Here is a 25,588-nt window from a genome sequence, read left to right as displayed (position 1 = left end):
CTTCTTGGGAGATAAAATTTCTTCAACAAAGCCGAAGTCCAGATGATATTGCATTATGTTCAATAATGTTTTTATAGCCTTCTTTTCTTAAAATTCCTTCAATTCTGAGGACGTCACTCACTCCAGAAAAACAGAAGCAACTCCAGATCTTGATGGAACCATCACTACCGTGCTTGACTGTAGGCGGTAAACAACGTGGCACCATTTTTTTTCCAGTTGATCGTCTCATATAAAAACTCTACTTGGATCCAGAAATTTTAAATTTGGACTTATCCATCCACAGTACGCTTTCCACTCTTCAATTGTCCAATGTTGATGGCTCTTAACCCAAGCCAACCGTCTCTTTTGATTTTCTGGTTTTAATAAGAATATTCGGACCACTACATGACCACAAAGTCCTGCTTGTTTATGACGAAGTTTTACAGTGGATGTAGACGCGGGAGTTTCTCTGTTCTTATCGAACTCAGCTCGGGTGCTCAATTCAGGTACAGTAAGTCGTCGGTTGCGTTTAGCGATCAGTGCTATGGTCTCATCTTGTGCTTCCGTTGTCATGGGCGGTCGTGCTGACAGTGGTTTGTCCATTAAATTGCCAATCTCTTTGAATGGTCCAGTGGTAATTTGTACTCCTTTAAATCTTGTTTTTTGCCAATACTTCTCATGGAGTAGCTTTTTTATTCAGAGATCTAATAGCGCTTCTTTCAATACTCATTTCATGTTTACCACGAAACGCACAAAACTTACTCCAAACACTCTCTCTGAAAAACACTAATCATCTACAATCTTCTATAATATTGAAACAATACTGTACTCTGCGAAAAAATTTATTTGTTGCACAGAGCATTAAACTACAATTTATGTATTGTAGTTTAATGCTCTGTGCAACAAATAAATTTTTTCGCATTATGAATCCGGAGCACGTAGGCCTCTTTTATTAAATACTGTACTCTCACTTCCTACAGTATTCTAGAATCACCTACAACTTTCTGCCACATTCAGGAATCTTCTACAATGTTCTACCACGTTCAGGAATCTTCTATAATACTCTAGATTCAGTTTTTTGATTTTTGTACACATTACAAATTATTTGAATCAAATTTGGTAAGCAAGTTGTCCTAGTTTAATGAAAAAACTTCGAAGATTAAGAAAATTGAACCGTGATTCAAACTTTGAAGCGGGCGTGTACATGTATCGTTGGACTAGAACAGAAAGAGTTATCCAAGGGACATGATGGACAGAACAGCTGGGGGCCCACTAATCTGTTGAATTGTGGTGGTGGTGCATATTAATTTCGAAACCTAATTATGAACCTCTATAATAATGAATTTAAGTGTAAAATAAGAGGAAACAACCTTCTAATTTTGGTGTTAGGTCATTAATCCTGCGCAATGCGTTGTGGGCTCTGTTCATTTCAATACTTTGAAGCAAACGATATAACTGGCTTACGATAACAATGCGTGGCTTCGCAACAATTAAAACACAATTTACACAGTTGGCGCTTTTAACAATGAATGCATTCTTTGGTGACTGCGCGTCACAGCGTTATCTGTATATAAAGGGCAGGCTCATGCTATTTGATACTCCGATCAGATTTTCTGTTCAGGCCTGCAAATGTCCAAGATAATGAATTATACGGTCGTCGTGGACTGAATGTCTTAAAACAGAGGTTCACAGTCAAGAGTTATATTTAAATGTTTCTTTCTTTAAATGTTCATAGTTAATTCATGTCTCGCGATAATGCAGCTTTTTTAATCACGGCTTTCCCACACTCGGTGGAAAAGCCATGGGTTCGAATCCTGTCAGAAGAACACTGGCGGTTAGAGACAGTGTAGGGACATCTCATAGATTCAGTTGCGTTGACACATAAGTATATTACTTAGAAAGAAAGCTCTTCACCCGCGTACAATTACTGTTTTTACTAATAAACATTTTTTACTGTAAGGATCCCGGGTAGAAGGTGCTAACGAAAAAGAAAACTAGTTTTTCTTTCCCATAATTATCACATGCAGTTTTATAAGACGAACCTTCTTCCCGACCTTGGCTAGTGGCCACACATGTTCGGACAAGTTGGTTCAACTTGCGCGAGTGTGTTCGGGCTGCTCGTGGTTGGTTCGGGTGTTTAACCATAGTATTATTATGTGGGCGGTGTGGAGCAGTTTCTGTGGAGCGGAGAGGAGAGGATTTTTGCAACTGAGAGAGAGGAGAAGTGGATTAACGAGCGGGGCGGTGAGGCGAGGAATTCGATTCTGTAGGTGGGAAAAATACAGGCGCGGAGTGGAGGAATAATGCGCGCTTTTCGGATTAACGAATGCCTGGTTTAACGAAGAAGGATATTCATTTCTTAGAGACATTTGCAGATTTATTCACGAAACACTATCGGAGTCGGGAACGGACCACAGTGTACCAGTACACTCTGGTCCATTCCGAGCCCTTAAAGGAATATTTCAATAATTTAATGTTTTTTTTTATTGATTTATTGTTTTGATTCCGTCTCAGAAACCATTATTTTTGATATTGATCGATAATCAATATCAAAAATAAATCTCTGAGCATAGGGTGATGGGAGGGAGGGAGGAACAGATTTTAATCATGTACTGTATTATGAGCTCACTAAATTTCACTTTTCGCGAATTCCAATTTCCCCAACAAAAATACCATCAGGGGCTGCAATCTTGGGTCGCTTCTATAGGGATTTGCTCTAAATTTATTATCTCATGTATTATTTCTTATTCAAAAGGTAGTCAATCATTCTGGTCCCTTGCCAAAGCTATTGGCCATAACTTTTGTCCATCGTACTCCCACCCCTGCTGAAACCTGATGGTTCTATTGCCATCTGAGCTAAAGATAAAGCTGACTTATCCTACTTTTCTTCTAACTCTTGTATTGCCAATCTTTGTAAACCACCTCCTACTATTCCCAGAACACTTCACGCAATGCCTCCTGTGGTTTCCAAATAGCTCCAGGTCAAAAGTCGTGATGCCAGAAAGCTTCAGGTCTTGATATTTCCCCACTCGTTCTCAAAACTTCTGCTCCTGAGCTCAATCCTTTTCTATGCCTTTTACCACTCATATTCCACTGCTGTTTTTCCTTCTGCTTGGAAATTTGCTCATATCCAGCCAATTGCTAAAAAAGGATGACAAATCCCTCCCGTCCGATTGCCATCCCATTACACTTACCTCTACTCCTTCCAAAGTAATGGAGAAAGCCATTAAACTCCAACTAATAAAACTAACTGTAAGCCTACCATCTAATCAATGATGGTCGATATCCGTCAGTGTCAATCCACTGGTCATATATAGGCTTATTACCCATCGAGGACAATTTCAATTGAAAAGTTCAGTACTGTCCAATACTACAAGGATCATTTCAAGCTATTTGATCGGATCTGTCTTCTAACGTCCCCACTAATTCTGGTGTTCCCCAAAATTCAGTTCTTTCTCCCATTTTTAGACTCTTCAATATTAATGACCTTCCACAGATTAGAAATCTATCCATAGTTATGCTGATTATAGCACGTTGCATTCCTCCTGCCAGTCTGAGAAACCTTGCACTAAACAAACGTTTCAACTTCCATAATATCGGCTACGAATTCCTTAAATGCTAATTTCCAGGTAAATCCTCCAGCGGGACAAAGACAACTTAACGTACCTTCTATCTTTCAACCTTCCACCCATGCACGGTACCAAATACTATAGGTTCTAATAATTTTCGTGTTTGGATTCGCTTTTATTAAAAATTCCGACAGTTTTCTATCTAATTATTCTCCATTGAATAAATTACGCCAGAATCACTTTGTGTTCTCAGATACATGCAGAGTTTATCATATATTTTTGAAAGGCCCGTGGGACCTGACAGTTGTAGCTCCAAAAGAAACGATTGCATATTACCTTCAACGGTTTTATTTGAGCAGTTGTTTTTCACTTGGAATTATACTTCATCTTGCTGCTTTCGGTGTCAACAAAATGTAAACAAACACGTTGGTCTCCCAAAAGTTGATGTGTCTGCTACAGAGATCGGATATCAGCGCTATGGCAAGTAACAGATTCAGTCTATACGTAATGCGTTTATTATACATTATGTATTTATACGTCTACAAATATCTTTTCCAACCTATGAGTTCGAAAATTTTAGATTGTTGTCAAAAAGAAAATTGGTAAGTGACCATTGTAAAGAGATCAGTGAGAAATGCATTAATGGAGAATTTCAAGCGCTGAATCAGAATTATTACAGCTTTATTCGACGGAAAAATCAATAAGTATGGCCAAAACATCGCTGTTGCTAAGAAAGAACCTTAGACAAAAGATCAAAAGTACCATGGTGGACGAAAGTCAAACTGATTAGTAGAAATGATTGTTCAAACTGTCCTATTAGAAAAAAGTTCTTTCGCAAGAATACTAGATGCTGTGATCGATTAAGCGCATTAAACCCATTTACTATCTCCAGAAGTACGCTTTTTAGAACTAAATGCCATGCCATGACAAGTAACAGCGAAGAACTTCACAGTCACATACCTGGTTTAGTAATGCCAAGAAGTTACCTTTCAGACGAAACCTATCCCCATTCAGTTGTTCATGGGCCTTGCCATATCTCGAGCTTGACGTACTCTTGCCTCCAGTTGCAGGTTATCACAGGCTACTTGCCCTTGACCTTCACGACATCTACCAAGGTCTCTGTTCCAGAGTCTTCTTACAAATTACGCCATCACTGGCCACTCAACGCTAAACTCAAATTTTTTTCATCTTCCTGACTCGAATCGCTGCCTTTGTTGGATCTCTAGAGGATTGGAAGCATATGTTTATCACCGGCCGATTTATGCAGGTCTGAGACAACAGTTGAATTTTCTCACAAATATTTGATGCAGGTGGTGAAGAGCACAAAATCATTAAAGATTCATTGAAGATCCACTTGTGTTCTCATATTTTCAAGATTACGCCAAAGCTTTATTTACTCGACGGAAATCACTCCTGAGGCAGTCTTCTAAGAACTGAAGACAACTTAATGGTTATAACAGATTAGGAAAACCTGAGTGGTTCTTCAGGGGTGGTACAGTCAGCTTGGCTAAAAGTGATTTTCCTTTAACGAAAAAAAAAAAAAGAAATTTGATATTTTTAGCTGTAAATGAGCTGCTATCATTATAATGTCATGCACTTATAGTTCCACAGCCTTTGACACTCTCCTCCCTTTTCCCTCTTCTTTATTCCTTATTCTGTTGACGTCTCTATCTTTATCAGTTCCATTATTATTATTACTACACTTTGTTTCATTCGCAGCTATTTTTTTTTGGCAGATTGAACTTCTATTTTTGGCAGAATGAACCCAAAGATCATAATGGACATATAAGTTGGTAGACTGAGCGGAAGAGAGTAAGAAATGAGCTAGCGAAACGGGAATTGGAACTACGGAAGACACAGAAGGCACAATAAAAATAAAAATAAGTACTTAATGCTGAAATATCTTATGTTCAACATCTTCGTCAAGGGTCAACCGTCGAAACCCAGGAAAGACAGCAAGAAGCAAGATCTCTGTTTCTGACATGAAATATACATAGCACGTGGTAGAATCAGTAAAGCAATTTTGAATCTAGCGGTAGGGAAAGTTAGGCCTAAATATAATGATAAGAGTAAAGCGTACGTATATTTCGCTGACCCGAGAGAGGCGGAAAGCAAAAAAAGAAAGGTTAAAATCAAAAGGCAATAACTTACTGAAGTGGAGACGATATACAGACTGAGGTGTACTGCAGAAGTGTGAAGCCAAAAGATCTAATTGAAGCCAAGTCAAAGTATTTATAGTATACCATAACGACCCCGTGTGTCAGAATTCGGATAATTCGTGGTGTCGATAAAAGATTTGTAGCTTTACAGGTTAAAGGAGAGTTCTTATAATATTGAGAAATACGCTGTGGATATCGAAATAATTTCTCAAAATACGAATGACAGACACGATTGACAGTGTCATACGTTGCTTAAGATCAAAAAATATGACACGTAGTTGCAGTCTTGACAGAAAGGGCGCTTAAATCGTTATAAGGGTTTTCTAAGATGTTTCTAAGTTATAAGGGTTTTCTAAGGGTACGTTGATCTTTTAATGATTACTTTGTACAAGTGCGGTGGCCTGGTTCCAAAAGGATGCTCTTTAAAGTCTACAAAATTGTCCTTTCAAATATTTTGAGGGAGTTTCAACTGATGGCAGTGGGCTGATAGCCTTTCCTCATCGCGAATGACATTATTCATCGGTATCTTTCCTGCCTACACCCATACATTTGCCACGTGGTCCTCCACGATTACTCCCACGAAGCGAAGGAATATTTCAATGTTGGAAATCCTTTTATGTAAAACTCAATTTTTCGGATAAACACATCCGTAAAGAAGCCTGTCGCTTTCGAATTCCATTTAAGGTCGCGTTTAGTTTGATGGGATAGAAATGCGATCAACCCCACCAGCATGCAGAGACGAATCGACCAAACCCAACTCGGAAATTCCTTCTCGGTCTCTCAAGTCCGTGAAAGAGAGACAGCTCCAAAATTACATTTGAATTTCTAAACTTGGTGAAGTGAAACTTTTCGGCTCATTTTTCATTGGGGCCAACCTAGCATACAGCAGACTCCAGCAGCACCTTGCTCGGAAGCCCTGTCAACCACTAAAATGCATCACCAACACGAATGGTAAAAACCGATTCGAACGAAAATTTGCAGTTTCATTCCAGGCGACTGAAGTTCAATACTGTTTAAGAAGAAATCTCTGCAAGTAAATGAATCGAAAACGTATAACGTTGCACAAAATTCAAATGTGCATGCAGTGATTTTCAGATATTCTAACTATAAGAATAAATCGAACTAAAACAAAAGCCGTTTTAAAATAACAATAATCTTGTCATTAAAATACTATTATCTCCTTCTAGCGATTGTTCTGAACCATACTGTCAAAAGTTATTTCTGTATGCCGTCCCACATTAATTTCAGAGAGAGACTTTGATAACATTAAAATTCCTGTCCTTGATGGGATTAAAACTTTTCCAATCCGGGTCTTTTCCACTCGGTGTGGGGAGGACAGTGATTATTAACCAGAATGAGCCCAGTGATATTCCCATGTCCGATGATGATATTGTGCCCAGAGATGCACTTCAAACCATCGAATTAACAAGACAAGACCTTTTATACGCAATTAATAAGTTGACTGCAACTGGTAAGCGGGAATCGACAAAGTACCACAATTTATCATTAAATGTTTGAGCCCATATCTAAGTGATCCCCCTAATAAGTTTTAATACCATATTAAAATGAGAATTTTTCTCTCCAATATGGAATTTGTATTCTGTTAGGCCACTCCCAAAAGTTTCCCAGCCAACTAAAGCCAGGCACTTTAGACCCATCTCTCGTTCTTCGTGTCATTGTAACCTCAGTTGCTGATGCGCCAATAAACTCCAAACTCCGTTCCTCGTGTCTATTGAAATTGCTTGAAAAAACAGTACTGAAAACACTTACCACGCACATTCTCCCTCACAGGCATCAGCAAATTCATTATTCTTTGCAAAACAGATCAACAGTAACCTGATTATGACTACCAATGTCATCCTTGGATCGTTTGAGGAGAAAGAAGAAATGGCAATCACATATCTTGATCTACAAGCTGCGTTCGATAGTGTTCACATCCCAGCTTTGCTTAAACTCCTTCGAAATTACTATCACATCACAGGCCAAGTATTGAAGTTTCTGGCATCTCTTCTTCAGAATAGAACCATCCAAATGTCCATAGGGAAGCAAAGGTATACTAGACAAATACAAGCAGCCGTTCCACAAGTAGTCCAGTCTGGAATTCTTTTCACACCTATCATCTACCCTCTAATACACAAGGTGCCTCCGTAGCCAGGTGGAAAGGAGCAGCAGTGCGTAGCACACGCTTCTTGATCAGACCGGGGTTCGAGCCCGTCACCACCAAATACGGAGGATGCGGAAAGGTCAAGGGAATGACCACCGCTTCCCACCTTAGTTGACGACCAACGCCTCCTAGCAACAGTCAAGATGATAACAGGCATAATGGCAACACCTTCATTCTGGGATACCTGTGGCTGGAGGATCCCCCCTGCTGCCCTTAGGGCCAATCCCGAGCTCTACTCGCATTCAGCACGACTCCATCTCTCCGACAGGTTCCTCCCTCAGCAGATGTTCAAGCAAACCCAGGCACTTGACGCCGACCTGAACAAATTCGCTGTTGACCGGACTTACAGGAAAAAAATTATGACGAATAGGACTAATCAGCAATGACTGATGTATACCTTGCATCTGTTCCTGTCTGATTGATCTGGTGCTCTTATCTCGATGTTAAGCCAGCTCAATCAGATTTAACTCTCGTAAGGCGTTCTCTCCTTTGTATTATGATATGTTTTCTTTGTAAAATTACCTTTTTGTAAATAATTGTTCAATTTTCCCGGAAATTTGGGAAACTGTAAGCCCCTGGCTTCATGGCCGTGAGGGGTAATAAAGATTATCTCTCTCTCTCTCTCGCATATTCCCGGAGCAATATGGCCTTAGTTGTTAATGCTTCTAAAAACCAAATAACAAACAACAGCTAATACACAATAGAACAGATTTGATATCATATTCGGATGATTTAAAGATCTTAACAAAAATAAATTCGACCGATGAAGCAAGTAACCCCACAGTAACCATCAATAGGACCTTAACCGAAGTACAGCAGTACCTCACGAATTTTGACCTGCAATGAACCCTGAGAAATCTGCCATCATGGTATTCTCACTTAAACCCATACCAACCATAATTCAGCCTGCGATTGACGGAGTCCTGATCCCCTGCGTTGAAAAACAAAGAGATCTGGGTGTGATCTGCGACAGAAAATGACGATACCATCATCATCATATAGAAGAACTCTGTGCTAAATTCAAAAAGAGACGGTGGGTTGCCAAGCAGCACTTGCTACATATTCAGAACATAAGCCTGATAAAAATGTATATCAGGATGATGATTTTCGGGAGTTGTGGGGCTCAGCTGCAGACACCACAATTAAACCATTAAAAGCCGCTGAATACTGGCTCCTGAAGTGGGCAACTTGGAAGTGTCATCTCCCACCACAGCAGCGCACAACACCGATGTCCAAAGCGCTGAATTTAGCCAAGTTTTCAGCATTAATGCACGAGAGAAGACTCATCTTCACTGTAAAAATAATTGCCGGGAGAGTCTCAGCACCCAACGTTTGGGACACCGTGTGCTGGCGGATCCCCCAACCAGCTCTCCGCTCCACTCCCAAGCTGCCTGCTCTTCCTTCGATGCTACATTTTAGATTGTATCCTCCCTTATCAGAAGCTAAATCCGGTTCAATCCCTGGATGCTGACTTGTTTAAAATCATAGATGATAAAAATGGATTCTTTCTATAAGACAATGCAACTATCCACCGTACAAAAGTTGTATCTGAATGCTTTGAGGAACACTCCAAGGTTTCCAACCTCTACACTGGCCGTCCGAATATCTGATCTGAATCTAACCGAGAATATTTTAGGTGTGTTGCAAAGGGAAATTTAGGATCACAATTCCGTACCAACCACGATAAAGAACAGAAGCTGAAATATGAAAATTCTTCCTCGTGGAAGAATGGAAAAATCCTAGAACTAAACCCCCTCCCCCTCCAGACACCTAGCGGAATGCATGCCACGACCTGGATGGGCTGTTATTCGAGCAAAAGGTGGCCCTATCACGTCACTATCAATTCTTTAAACTTCAGTGGCTTTAAGACATTCACACTGGATCCAATGGGTTTCAATAACATCCAGACTCTAAGAATAATGCAGCGTGATCTTGCGGAGAAGTAAAAAAATAAAAATCTTTTATAAAATATTTGCAACTTGGGACACGTCGATTTACAACCCTAAAACAAAAAACATAAAAATATTGAGTTGGAAGCATTCTTGGAAGATGGAAAATTACTTTTACGCGTTTATTTGTAGTAACCATGACAACCGCAATGTTTTACGTGTGGCTTATTTCCGTTTCCGTGGCGTTCTCCAAACTTAACAAAAATGGCTTATTTTGTCGATAACTCGCGTATTTATTTTAAAGTAAAGCGCAAGGATCGCGTTCCGCAGTGGAGTTTTATTTACTTTCCAAACTGAATTGCATTTTTGGAGATGGAAATGTCATACGATTTCGCCTTTTAGGAACGAATACCTTTCGCCACGACTGCGCACAATTTACTTGACTGGCAAACGCAAGAAAGTTATTTCACATATTTGTGGATAATGAGAAATTTCCAGTAACGTCACCAGGGACACGCGGATTATTTATACTCATATACTACCAACGTAGGCATCCCAGTTGCAATGAGAACAATCATCAGTGTTTAGCATAAAGAAATAGGAATTGAAGAATCACCTAGACAAGATACAGTAATAGTTAAGACACAGCATGGGTTTGTTAAAGGGAGGTCTTGTCTGACCAATTTGATTGGATACTATGATTTGGACACAAAGGAACTGAATGCCAAAAATAATTTTGATATCATATACTTGGATTTCAGGAAAGCTTTTGATACTGTGGCACATGGAAGACTGCTGTACAAATTGGAGAGGTACAGCATTAAGGGCAAGTTGCTGCTTTGGATCAAGGGATGGTTGAGTGGGAGACGACAGAGAGTGGCAATCAATGGACGCTGCTCTTTGTGGACTAATGTTATTAGTGGAGTCCCCCAGGGTTCGATGTCGGGCCCATTGTTGTTTTGTGTATTTATCAATGATATTGATGAAGGTATATCAGACTTAATGTCCAAATTTGCAGATGATACAAAAGTTGGCAGGGTTATTAATGAGATTAAGGACAGTATGTGCACAGTTGGGCAGATGGGCTGAGAAGTGACAACTAAAGTTTAACGTTGACAAATGCAAAGTACTGAATATGGGTAGCAATAACCCCCAGTGATGTACCAGCTGTGTGATACTCAGGATAGTGGAAAATGAAAAAGGCCTGGGGATAATTGTGCAGTCATATATGAAGTTTTCTGCGCAGTGCAGACAGGTTGCCAGAGCAGGCCATGGGGTCTTGTCAATAATATACAGGAATTTATTGTTAGCAGGGATAAGGAGATGATTATCTCCTTGTATAAGGCAATGGTCAGACCACACCTTGAGTTCTGCGTACAGGTCTGAAGGTCACATTTTAGGAAGGATGTAGAGTTGCTAGAAAGGGTGCAGAGAAGGCAACAAAACTGGCGGAGGATACAGAGGAGTGCTCTTACCAAGAAAGGCTTAAGTTCTGCAAATTGCAGAGTCTGGAGACTAGCATCTGCGAAGTGATCTGATTGAGGTGTATAAGACCTTTAATGGATCGAGCAGGCTCAATATTCCGTCCCTGAGGGGGGCATGAACTCAAATTGAAGAAAGACAGTTCTAGAATATATGTGCCGAAATTTGCCTTTAGCCAGCGTGATTACTGGAACAAACTTCCATCTGTCGTTGTAGAAGTTGACAGCTTAAACAAATTCAAGGAAGAACTGGACAAAGTTTTTGGAGCGAATGGATGGGTAAAATGGGAAGGTTTTTTTTTTGACCGACGGGAATCGAACCGAGGTGTTTTCCACCCGGTGTGGGAAGCACGGCGATTCTACCAACCGTACTACCAACGAGGGCAATGAAATAAATCGAAGTGATGATGCTATACAGAGAGAGTTTCCGTGCATCGAGAGAGCATAATACTTAACTGAAAGAATTTCGAGTTAATATCTTCAACAATCCTCGACAACCTTAGTAAATACAATGTTGGGTCACAACATTACGACCACCCCTGTGTTTTAACAATCGGCTGTTTCTCCCCGCCTGGTGGAAGGGGAGAAAGTGTCGCGGTGAGAACCCAGAAATGTGATACTGCAGGTTCGTAGCACGCGGTTCGTCCAAGTAGTTGATCGATATGAGCAATGAACGTGATCTGAAGGGGGGACCCGGTGCCGCTTAACAAGAAACACTATGTCCAACTCCAAACTCAAAGAACAAATTTTTCTTCTTCTTCATTTATCCCTTAACCTCCGTTATGTACAACAACCTTCCTGAACAAAATTACGACCTATAGAAATTCAGCATATGATTACACGTATCATCTGTCTCTCTCTAACCTTCTTTCTTCAATAAAAAAAAAAAAAGGCTTCGCCATTAAATTCGTAATTTTTTAAAAATGCTGCTGAGAATTTCGAATCACTTTGTGTTCTGTCATACGCATAGTTTAACGTATTTTTTGTGTGGTGCGAAACGACCTCGGAACTGGTCGCGTGGCACCTAACAGGTGCTATACCGAAATAAAGATTTCGAATTAATTGTCGGTTCAAAGTTTGGCTGAAACGTTCTGTATTTTCCCAATTATCTGTATACAGTTAGGATTATATAAACAGTTTTATGGAAGTAGTTTCGTTGGAAGTGATCAATTAAACAAATACACCAGACGGTTCATTGCCGGTTGCGTACTAAATTCATGATGTTGGTGTACCTTCGTAAATCCAAGGATTTGGGTATTGAGCAGCATAGGCCAATGATGTAAGTGTTCCTGTTTTCCCTTCTGATAACTAAAATGTAAAAATTACAGAATTTGCCAATTTATGAGGACTTGTTCGTGATCATCGTGTCGATATAGAGGAGCAACTGTACAACTTAGATCTTTAAAGGATTATATATAAAATCACCATGGTAACTAAATTATTAGAGAAGAAAATCTCCCGGGAAGGTTTTCTTATCAAGATTTAAACCTGCACTTGACAACACAACCAAACTTCGTTGCCACGGAGATGTTAGCGCACTAAAGCTCAAAGGATTATCGGCCCACTTGGGAGATTCAACTAAACGAAAATACCTTCTGATATCCTACATACCTTGCCGCCGGAAATCCCGTTAGACGTCACCAAAATCCTCGCGTTTTCATCACTACCCACTTGCTGTTCCATTAAACTTTTTGCGTGTCGAAGGATTTGTTATATTGAGGACGTCCCTCGTGGTAGAGTGAATTCAATACTTCCACCTGCCAAAAGATCTTGTGAGAGAAAATCAGAAAGAATAAGGGGGAATCTTTAATATAGGCATACGAGTAGCTTCACAGGGGGTCACCCCTGAAGCAGCACTTTAGTATTGGTAGTGATAAATAAAAGAATAAGTAAATTTTCCATTCATACTTTGGGACTACCACGCGGTCAGAGGAGTTCACAAGAGATAAATAATACAAGAAACAGCACCGTATTTAGCAATTATGGGCTTAAACCCTGGTCACTCAAAGTACGTGTGCTTATGCACCCTCACATTTGACCACTCGACTACAGCAGCCGATACAAGGAAAATGACCGTCATCATTAGCCAAAAATAAATAAATAAATATATAAATAGAATAAAATAAAACAGAACGTTCCAACATCCAATGTAAATTTACTTAGGCCCGCTGCATCCATTAGGTTTCATGCCAGTGTTCGACAACTTCATACCCACCAGCGAACTTCATGAGATCCTTATATTTGTGTTCGTGTCTCACTTATGGGAGTGAAAGCCAACCCCTTGGGTGCCCTATATACCTCAATTAGATCTCGCTTTAGATATCTGGTTGTCAAACATTTGCTATCCACACCAGCTAAACCCTTCTTTATAAGTGCATTCATCAGTTACCCATTCCTCGAACTCACTATGGGACGTTCTGTTATTTTCAGGTGTGGTTTCAACGCCTGAATACAACATTAAAAATGCAGTTTTAAACATCCTCATCCTCCTTACAAATACAGACTGTACGGTATCGTGTACTGTGCCTTCCTAGCCGCCTGTTTATATGCATAATCCAACATTTGGACCCCTGTGAATAGCACAGTTGGTAGAATCGCCATCCTCCCTACACCGCATCTACATACATAATTATGGTTAGAAAAAGATCCGAGTTCGAGTCCCGTGGATGAGGTGAGAAATATTTATGGACCTTTTTCACAATGTGGCCGAGTTAGGCGGTCTCAGGCAGGACAGCATGGATTTTACTCCCGGAAACTCGGGTTTTTTGTACACCAAACAGAAAATCACCACAGAACACAAGCAATTTTTCAGACAAGTGGGATTTACTCAAAGAGGTAACTACCATCAGGGGTAAAGGGAAGGGTTTTTGCTTTCGTAAAGGCCACTACGGTGATCTGAGACAGTATTTAAATTCTATACGGTGGAACCAACTGATGATGTTACCAACAGCAAATTCAAAATGGGAAGCATTCAAAGAACTTATCTTGGAAGCTACTAGGCTTTACATACCAACTAAGAAATACTGTTCAAGGTTTAGGTCTAAATGGATGTCAGATGAACTAATGAGGCATGTGGCAGAGAAGAAAAATGCATGGGATACATACAAATTAACACGTGACACAGAAGCCTATGGCAGATATAAGTTAGTCTGTAATCAGGTCACAAAGGAGGTTAGGCAAGCGAAGGCAGATTACAAGAAATCTTTGGCAAAAGATGCTAAGAAAAACAGAAAGGATTTCTTTACTTATATAAACTCTAAAATGAAGGGGATGAATCTGATTGGTCCACTTGATATCGATGGTTCGATTGTTGATGATCCTGCTCAGATAGCAAACAAACTGAATGAGTATTTTGCATCTACATTCACACATGAGGAGTTATTAAGGTTTGAAAATGGCAGAAGGTTATCAAATTGTAGCAGGGTGCTTAATGATCTTGTAATAACTTATGTTTAACTTCAACTTTCTTATGTTTAACTTCAACAATTTTGTAAATTGTTGAAGTTAAACATAAGAAAGGCACCTGGGTTGGACGGGATCTATCCAGTTATATTAGAGGAGGCAGCAAAGGAAGTAAGCAAACCCTTAGCCATAATTATGAAGCTTCGTTCAACTCAGGGGAAGTCCCCATGGACTGGAGATGTGCAAATGTAACCCCAATTCACAAAACGGTTCTAAAGGTGACACAAGTAACTATAGGTCTGTTAGTTCAACTTCTGTTCCGGGGAAAATAATGGAATCAATGGTTAAAGGAGCATTGCAGGATCATCTAGACAAGACTGCAGTAATAGATAAGACACAGCATGGGTTTGTTAAAGGGAGGTCTTGTCTGACAAACTTGATTGGACACTATGATGTGGTCACAAAGGAACTGAATGTCAAAAATAATTTTGATATCATATACAGGGTTGTTAAAATTAAAGTATCCCTATGTAGCAGGCTCTGGAGCGAGTTATAAGGCTCGTACTGAAGAGAAATTTGGACAACAGGTACAATGAAGAGTGCGCTCGCCATTTATTGGAAAAAAAAAATATATATATATAGTTACAAAATTTGTCACTGTATGGCGCTGTGTCACTCTATGGCGCGTAACTATCAATAAATATATGATTATGCAAATAACGTAAGTTATTTGCATAATCATATATTTATTATCGTAAGTTATTTGCATAATCATATATTATGCAAATAACGTAAGTTATTTGCATAATCGTAAGTTATTGCCACAGGGCCACTACTCAGCTCTACTGTACTATATAAAAGCAAAGCACTCTCTTCAAAATCATACAGTAGATGTTTGCCTGCACTACAGCAGCAATGCCAAAAACGTTGCAGGAAGAGGCGCTATTAGTGAAGCTGTATTATCAGAACAGCAACGTTGCAGCTGCGGCTATCAGAGATTTCCCGAGTCATAAGCGTATAAGGCGTGAACCTATGACTGTTTGTGCTGTCCGCAAAATGATTGCGAAATTTGAAGCGACAGGACATCTTGGTGTTCAACCAGGTAGACCAACCAAACTATTATATTTAGGCCACCCGAATAATTAAATTCATCTGCCGTGCTGTGTCTTATGTCTGTTAATTGCGCGGGTTCTATGGTCGATTTGTCTGTATGCTGGACGAAAAACCCCTGTTTTCTGCGGAAAAAACCTTGCTATCTACGCCTCAGTTCAACCAGGTAGAGGTCGAAAACGAGTGGACTTCTCTCGTGTTGAAGATGTGGCTATGGCTGTCGTGGATTTATCAAGTCAATCTCCATGTGGTAGCGGAAGTGTGCCAGCTGTTTTTCGTGAAGTGGACATGCCGTATTCCACTGTAAGGCTAGTAATGCGTCAGGTGTTGCGCTACTATCCTTACAAGATGCACATGCTACAGCAGCTAAAGCATGGTGATGATGCAGATATTCGTTTCACATACGCACTTCAGTTTCTGGCCCAAATGACAGTGGATATCACTTGGCCATGGAGCATACTTTATAGTGATGAAGCCCACTTCTGCTTAAATAGACAAGTGAATACGCAGGATTAATGTCTGTGAATATATCAGGATTAATGTCCAAGTTTGCAGATGACACAAAGGTTGGCAGGGTTGTTAACGACAGTAAAGACAGTATCCTACTCCAACTGGATTAGAAAAAGTTGGGCAAATAGGTTGAGAAGTGGCAACTGAAGTTTAACATTGACAAATGCAAAGTACTGCATATGGGTAGCAATAACACAAGAGAAATGTACTAACTGTGTGGTACTACACTCAGGGAAGTGGAAAGTGAAAAAGACCTGGGAATAATTGTGCAGTCAAATATGAAGTTTGCTGAGCAGTGCAGACGGGCTGCCAGGGTAGGTCACAGAGTCTTGTCAATGATTTATAGGAATTTTGCTAGCAGGGACAGGGAGGTGATTATCCTATTATACAAGGCTATGGTCCGGCCAAACCTAGAGTACTGTGTATAGGTCTGGAGGCCTCATTTTAAGAAGGATGTAGAGTTGCTAGAACGAGTACAAAGAAGGGTAGCAAGATTAGTGAGGGGGAACAAAGGAGTGCTCATACCAAGAAAGGCTAAAGTTCTGCAAATTACAGCGCCTGGAGAGTAGGCACCTGAGAGGTGATCTGATTGAAGTGTATAAGACCTTGAATGAGTTGAGCAAACTGAATGCTGATGGGATTCTTCCTCTTGCTAAGAACCTGAGGGGGGCAGAGATTCAAATTGAAGAAAGACAGATGTAGGATAGATGTGCGGAAGTTTGCCTTTAGCCAGCGCGTGGTTCATTGGTGGAACAAACTTCCATCGGTTGTTGTGGAAATTGATAGCCTAAATAAATTTAAGGCTCAGCTGGACAGGCATTCAGAACGAATGGAGGGGTGAAATGGGAGGGTTTTTTTTTTGGGTGATGCTGCATAAGCTTGCTTTCTTGCATCGTATGCCTCTACTAATGCTAATGCCAATGTATGATTATATTACCAAATAAGGCAGTCATTCGGATAAAGCTTAACGTTTCATAGACAGACATGGTGATTTATAAAATGCGAGCAATCGAAAGAAGCATTAGAGGTGAACAAAATACCCAAATTCACTTTACAACGAAGTTAAAACTTCAAGCCACAGACAGACGTTAAGGGAATGCCTCTGAAGTGGCTTCTTTCAAAAAAACTTGCAGATTGGCTGTCTAAACCGTGAACCGACTTAACAAAGGTGCCGTGGAACTCCAGTTTATCGATTAAAATGTCACGTGTAACCGAGTCAGAAGCTCGTGGGCAAGGAGACGTAAATTACATCGACCTGTATACGTCCACCTAAATTCTTTAATGAAAAACAGGGAAAGCAAATTTCTAAATTATAAAACGTTTAAGTTTCATTTATTTTTTAAAATTACGAATGTGTAGAATTTTTCGAAAAAGAATTTTGTTAGACCATAGGACCAATTCGACACTAATCGTCTGGATTCCTTCTTACACACGCTGACTTCGACCAAGGGTAAAACTGTCTACTAGCTAAGGAGTTAATGCAGAGTTTTTGAAAAAAAAACAGGAATTCTGGCTCTCGGGTTCGGTCCTTCTTGAAAGAGGAAAAAATTAGTATCAACTACATCGGTACTGAAGGTAAAGTGCAGCTATTATCAATCCACTGCAGGATAGAAGTCTCCTGAACGATTGATGTTGAAGGAAGTGGACCATAATCTGTCACGCTGGTCTAGTGCGGGTTGACAGATCGATCGTATTTAGCAGTTAGGGGCTTGAACCCCGGTCTACTCAAAGAGTGTGTGCTACTGCACTCCCGCTTCTAACCACTCAGCTACGTAAGCCGCTGTACTGAAAGGCATTCTAACTTAACCTGTGAAGATTGTTCGGACTTCACTTGGGGAAGGTCCAGTACTGTCTAGGCGCTAGTTATTAAAAGTAAATATCACAGACACTTAAAATCCAGTATGATTGTGATGTTCTCTTATTGCGAAAGAGTTGAAATGCCAGAACGGTCGAAGGTCATGATAAGAGAACGATATGGAGGATTTTTTTTCTAGCTTTTCTCACTTCACAAAAGACATTTTGCCATTAAATTAGTTTTCTTCGAACCGTAAAGGGTGAGAAATGATTGTCAAAGCACTCTATCCAAACATCCGGCCATTGAGTACACGCATTCTTCAACCCGTTTTGAAAATCAGTTACAGTTCTAGCCAGTTTCACTTCGCACCCAGCGTGATTTTAGTTTAATAAAGATACAACGAAATCATTGCAAATCTCGGCCATTAAGACTGCACCATTGTCATAATATGATTTTCTCACTTAAAATCAATCCATTTGTAGTAATCCCATGCTTCTTTTTATCTGGAAGTGGGCCGACGTACTTTGCCATGGAAGCCCCCTAAAGACAAAGGTTTCAGCAATATCTTTTCGGCTGATTGCTGTAACTTAAAAGTGATTCTTGTTGCAAATTAGGTAAGGCACTCCAAAAACCGGGACATCATACCTTTACTTTTAACCAACCATAAAACAATCAGAAATAGATAAGTTGTTTTTTACAGTCTGCAACGTTCCCTACTCGAGAATAAAATTGTCATCCTCGGATGGCGACATCAACAGTGTTTGATTGGCTTCAGATCAAACTGATCAGATGCATTTTTAGCTTGCTGGGAAGAATACTCGAAACGGCTGGTGCGAATGTGATAGTTTTAGAAAAACTGGCTTATATACGCGTCCCTACTTTTAATAATTGCGAAAATTCTTAGACCTACTCCAGCTTTCTGAACCACGCAGAAATTTCCACAAATATTATACTGAAATCGAATATAACGAAAAATTTGAAACTGTCCTGAGAAAACGTCAGAAAGTGTTAAAAATATCTTAATGGTCCTAGCATTTCACACATTACAACAGTCATCGATACTTAAATGATTGAATGTACGATAAAATAGTTTTCAACCCGGAAACATGAAAACTGGTCTAAAATTCACAAATATTCCCGACACCTTGAGGTCTAATGGCTTTAGTTACCTTGGCCCAAAAGGAAACAACAAATAGAACTTCTTTTACGTGTTAATAGTACCTTATACGAGGTTTTATATCTGAATGTCATACAACAGCGCCATCTACGACGTTCATATCACCAAAAATCGATTATACATTTTCAAAAATCATAAAGCACTGCCAAAATCAGATAGGAATCGTGTTTGCGATATAAGCCAGTTGTTTAATGGATTAAAGTTTCATATGTTTCTTTTTCTTGGGATATACGTGACCAAATACAGATGTAGGCTTCTCCCCCCGCTGTCTTTTATGTATTTCTGAATTGGCAGAGTCGTTAATGATCAGTGCCAAGCAGCACTCCTTCAGGATGACTTGAACTGACTTCAAAGATGGTCAAACATAGTTGCCACAGAAGTGGAAATTATGTTTTAATGCAGTAAAATGCAGCAAAGTCTTACACTTGGGGAATAGCTACCCACAATTCAATCCCACTTGGTGGATTGAATTAAAAACAGTGGAAGAAGAAAGGGATCTGGGCGTCACGATACAGGTTGACACGAAGTTTTCTGAGTAGTGTAAACAGGCGCAGGAAAGCCCATGGTGTCCAATCGATTTTTATTTTTTTCCTATCGGTGATTTATTGAACGTTATCCTGTAGACAAAAGGCCATAATCCCACTGTATAAGGCAAATTGTAGGACCGCATTTGGAATACTGTGTTCAAGTATGGAGACCTCATCATCATTCTACTCTTCCATTTGGCGCGAGTTGAGTCCCTATTTAGATATCGACCTCCATTGTTCTCGGTCTCTTGAATCTTTACATTATTTGTTGAGGAGACCTCAACAATTTGTTTGATGGAGATCTCACCTGAAAAAAAGACATAGAGCTTCTTGAAAGGGTTAAAAGACGGGGAAATCGCATGGTGAGATCCGCAGAAGGACGACTGTATGAGGAAAGACTCCGATTATGTGGGCTATAGAGCTTGGCAAACCGTGCAACTCAGAGGTGACCTCGTTGAGGTTTACAAGGCTCTGAGAGGTGTTAGTAAAATGAATGAAGGCGGAATTTTCACTGTAATATAGATTCCAGAACCAGAGGTCATAAATTCAAGTTACGGGGAAGATGGTTAGACTAGATTGTAGGAACTCAACTTTGTAGGAATTCACTCAACTAACGTGAAATGGATTTTCTGTTCAGAAAACATTTTTCCATTCGTTGAAGAAGTGAAGGCTACTCTGAGCAGGTGTACCTTTTTGATGTCAGCAAAAAAATGTGTGTGGCCATTCATTCGTTCCTTCAGCTTTCTGGAACGACTTTCCTTCACACGTTTTTCCTGAAAATTACAATGTACAGAAGTTCAAGTCTAATATCAACGATTATCTTCTTTCATCTTCTCAACCTTCAACCCATACACGGGACTAAGCACTATAGTTTATAATACCTCTCGTGCTCGGAGTTTCATTAAAAAAAAAAAAAATTAGCACGTGCCCAATGCATATTCCAAAGGGATTTTATGTCCAGATGACAAGGTCGCTGGTAGATAGAATACAGAATCCTCTCCCCGTCCCAAAGGAAATCCACGACAACCCTTACGCGATTCGGGCGACCTTATCGGCCGTCAGATGAGATCCGGGTCAAAGTTCGGTCGAAATTCGCCCATGAAAGCCTCAAGTACGATCTCCCACATATGGACTGTCGCCCAAACAACAGGGGTTCGTTGTCCGTATACGCTCCATCCACTCTTCGAGGATTCCAGCATGGTCAAAGTTTCCCCCAAATCGGACAAAGAAACAGCCGCCATCACGTTGTCACAGATTACTAAGGGGTGCAGAACCCTGACAGCGAGGTGAAAGTTCTATCAAGCCAAACGCCAAGGCCGGGTTGCAGGAGAGTGTTGCATTTTTAGGCGCCTTTCAATGTCAACGCATTTTAAGAAAGCTTCTCAAATGGCGAGCGCCAATCATGTTCGCGCCGGCCCTGTTCGGACCCTACGATTAGCCTGCAATTACACGCACAGCGTTGATATTTCGATGACGAAGGCTGGTATGCGTTTGGAAACGAAAAAGAAACGTCACAGAAGTAAAATTAAAACACATTTTTTTTTTAAACAACTCATTTATTTGAAGAGCAGCGCCATCTAGGAATAAAACAGGCTACTGTGCAAACTTAGCGAGGGCAATTTGTGATTAAATAATTACCGTAATACGTTCAACCCAAAGGGAAGAGTGCGTCGGTTTATCAGGCGGCCACTTGTTCCTAGAGGGCGCTGCAGGTACGCGAAAAATCCAAGCAGCTTAAACGAAGAAATGTAACTCACCTTGACTTCTGTCGAGGAGACCCAGAAGGGGGATTTCCAAATTCTCGTCGAACACCGCACAAATCCCTTCCCCCAGCAACGCTTCTGTCCCCTCGAAGGCTGGAACCCTCGTGTTCGTCCCACTTTTTGTATTGGCTCGGCCGGAGAAACTGCACGTGGCAGATTTGTAACGCTACTCCGATAACCGTGTGTTACCGGCAGGTCGCCCTGTCGCTAGGCATTTGCGAAAGGCGCAGTCCCGCCCGGCAGCCGACGAACGACGCCGGTTATTACGTCCATCGACCGCATTCGCCGCACGGGGAAGAAGTGCGGGATCCATCGGCGGAGGAAGAATTAATGCGTCGGCGATTTCACTTCACCCCAGAGGGGACGTCAGGGAGGAGGCGGAGCACGTTCGAAGATCACTGCCAACGTCGCGATGGCGAAGAAGTCAAAGGGTATTCAATCAGACGGCGTACGAAGGAAAGAAGCCACGCCGAGCGAACATAAACTCGGGAGTTTCCCAATCCCACCCCCCATAAAGATCTAATCGCACAACCTCTGACACAACGAACACGCAGAAGACACAGCTGGGAAGACTCCCCCCTCCCCCTCCCCCATGATGAATTGCCGCAGCTTCGAATTAATAAAACGGAAATGATTTTTCCCAGTGGTTACTTTTTTCTTGGGGAGGGGAAGGGGAATTTATTTTTCAAATTAGTCAGTGGTCGTTATACCCTGAGAAACAGAAGTTAAAGCGTTGATGAAGAAATGCAATCGTTTGAAGAATCGGGACTCAACCGAATTTGTTTCCATCGCCGTTTGGGAATTATGCAAATTAACTAGTGAATACGTAGAGTGTCCATCGGTGGAGTAACCTATATCGAGACACGCATTAAAACAATTAATAAATAAAAATATTATAAATGTTAGTGTACAATCAGGTAACGGCTGCGCACGTCCACAAATCTGTATTTTCCAGTAAACTTCATTCATATACAGCCATTGGCCAAAAAATTACAAACCTTTGGAAATTTCCATTAACAGATAGTTAAACGTACTGTATGCAAATGGTTTCTAATCCGGGCTTTTTTTGTCGATTCGGCCCTCAGGAAGGCAGGTGATCTTTCCGATTTGCAAAAAGGTGTTATTGTTGTAACGCTTTTAGCGGTAGCCACAATTGAGAAAATAAAGGAAATCAGTGGTATTTTGAAAACAACCATCTCAAAGTAAGTGGAAGACGAAAGGAAAATGCAAGAGAAAGTCGGTACTCCAAGAACGAGACTTCAGGAACTTAAAAGAGAATTATGCCTCAAAATAGCAAGTCCAGTGCGCAGAAAATGACAGAAATTTTCAATTTAAACAAAGAAAGACCCATTTCCAACCGAAATATGCAGTGGGAGTTGAAGAAACCCGGATTTGGTCGTTGTGTACAGGGGCAGACAGAACTTTTTTCTATGGAGCTCTGGTACAATCGGCCCCATGCGTAAAGCAGCCCCAATGTACACCAGTCCACCGGGCTACACCCGGTGAATCTTATGGCCAGTTCGCCCCTGGTCATGTGCCCATATGAAAGCCGATTCATTCAATAAAAATCGAAAGATTCCATTGGAATGGTGCTGCCAACGCCAAACTGGACTGGAACAGTGGAAAGAGATCGTGTGGTCTGCCTAGTCTCGATCTACACTTTTTTTTTAAAACACCAATGGTGGGATGAAAGTGTGGCATGAATTCCATGAAACTCTAGATCCAGAATGTCTTGTATCCACCACTGGAACGGCTGGAGGTGGTATCATGGTACGGAGTATATTCTACTGGTACGGTCTGGGATCGCTCAAACCTTTAGAAATTAACATTACCCCCTAATAAATATCTTTCTGTCGTATGGGCCAAATTCACTGCAGGTGTTCATTTTTACCCGGATTGCGATGGATTCATTCAAGAAGACAACGCAACTTTCCACCACGCAAAAATTGTATGTGAATGGTTAGAGAAACAGTCCCAAGATTTTGAACGTCTACCACGACCGCCTAACCCTCCAGATCTCAGTCCAGTTGACAATATCTGGGCTTATGCTAGAAAGGGTAGTTCGGGATCGCAGTTGACTAATATCCCGATGGAACAATGGTCAAATCTGGTATTAGACTCCGTCAGACACTTGTGGAGTGCATGCCACGACGTGGATGGGCTTTTATTAGGGCAAAAGGTGGCCCTACTAGATAACGAATAAAGGTTTCTAATTTTTTGGCCTATGAATGTATGGTACAACTCTTAGAGGGTTGTAAGTTAAGTCTCGAGCGCTCATCGACAAAACACAAGTAAGATGTTATGTTTGGTGGGCTTCTGTGATAACTATAAATCCAAAAATCAGCAACATGTGGTCAAAGGTGTTTACAATAACTAAACTGGACTGGACTAGCATCTTTCTTATCTTAAAACATTTTTCAATATAAAAGTTTACAGAAATACAACAATAACATCAATATTTATTTGGGAATATTTTCATGAAGTTTAAATTTTTCTTTCTGTTATGCAAGTTCTGTCTTCTTATCAATTCCAAATAATATTCTTTATTATACTTTGTATTTCTGTGTTTTTCAGAACTGTCATGTGCCTTTGAATATAATGACGGAAATATAAAAGGGGTTCTGAATTGGGCAGCCATTAGACGGTTTCATGTAACTGCAGGCTAAAATCATATTCGTCTTCTCCAAGCCACCCACTTGAAACGTCCGTACGATACCACGCACAATAAGAAACGCCTTCCCTATCGCAGAGCTCGAACGAATATACGGTACGTGAACTCTTCTGAGTTCTGGTTCTTTTGTGTCCGCTTAAATCACAGGATGTACCAAACCTACTTTTCTTCTGATGAATCTTAAGAAAGTGTGTGCTTCATCGAAGAAGATGGCACTGAGATGGATCACCTGAAACAGAAACGTGTTAAATTCGATTCCGATCGAGCGAAAGATTTATGCCACTTCTACACAGTTTGATAATTAAGTCCCGGGACTGAGTTAGTTTAAATAAAATAAAACCATACGTAAGAATGAAGAAAGCTTTTTAAAGAAATCGCCTCGAGCAGTTACGCGCTTCTCAGATTCCTCACACAACTGTTGGAAGGAAGTTTTAAACACATTTGAAGTGGCCGTTTTTAATATCCGTACACCATCAAATTAGAGTCCGTTCCTCGTGTATTTGACTTTAGGAAACAAAAGTAGACCGGGGGAGATAAATAACGGTGGAGGTTAGTTCCGCAATCCCAGGCTTTGACCTTGATAATGAGGAGGTTGGTGGTGTCGTGCAACAGGAACTAGAGCCTTACTCAACGAATCCTTTTAACCAAATGATAGAAAACTTGCGCGTGCCCAGCACTCCACATTCTTGGGCATGCGCAATAATTTGGAAAAACTTCGTCACTGGTGTTTGTAAACATTTTTTTTTTTTTGCATCTCGGAGAACACACTGATCGCCGTTCCATATTTTGTTGGTCGTCCTGGAGCTCTCATAAGAAGTGGAGTTTCCCAAAGATCGGCGAAGGGATAGAAAGCGTGATGTCAAAATTTGCAGATGATTTTAAGATCGATAGAGAATGGCCAATGCCAAACAGAGCTTCTTCAGGACGACTTTGATAAACTTCAGATATGGTCAGAAAAGTGGCAGCAAAATACAAAGTGCAACTTGGGGAACAGCAATCCCAAAATAACTTATATGCTTGGTGGGGTGAACTAAAAACAGTAGAGGAAGAAGAGTATTTTTGAGTTACGATATGGCTGGATATGAAGTTCTCTGGGCGCTGCAGACAGGTGGCAAGGAAGGCCCATTGTTCTTCCCACCCATGTGGTTCGCCAAGGAAGGCTCATGGTTCTTTTCCACCCAGTGTGGGTGGAAAAGACCTGAATTCGAGTGCCCTCGATGAAACGAAGAATTTGTATGGACCTTTTTCACAACGTGGCCGAGTTAGTTGGTCTCAGGAGAGGGTAGCATGGCTTTTTTTCCGGGAAAATCGGGTTTTCGTCCAGCAAACAAAAAATTGACCTCAGAAAACGCGCGCATTTTGAAAAATATATATATAACGAGCAATATGGCC

At 40.7% G+C, this 25,588-nt stretch overlaps 1 protein-coding gene across 1 annotated transcript in view; it reads right to left on the bottom strand.

Annotated features, from left to right (window-relative positions):
• LOC150077672 (adenylate cyclase type 3-like) overlaps positions 1-21,766 on the bottom strand; it is a 376,378-nt gene extending 354,612 nt beyond the window's left edge. The window contains exon 1 of the mRNA XM_090384272.1: positions 21,520-21,766. The gene's annotated coding sequence lies outside the window, so the exon portion shown is untranslated. The remainder of the gene's footprint in view (positions 1-21,519) is intronic.
• Between the last annotated feature and the right edge of the window lie 3,822 nt (positions 21,767-25,588).

Source organism: Mastigoproctus giganteus, chromosome 11, assembly GCF_048544385.1.
Source record: "Mastigoproctus giganteus isolate SK-2022 chromosome 11, ASM4854438v1, whole genome shotgun sequence".
NCBI classification, from domain to species: domain Eukaryota; kingdom Metazoa; phylum Arthropoda; class Arachnida; order Uropygi; family Thelyphonidae; genus Mastigoproctus; species Mastigoproctus giganteus.
This window is presented reverse-complemented; position numbering and strand designations above follow the sequence as displayed.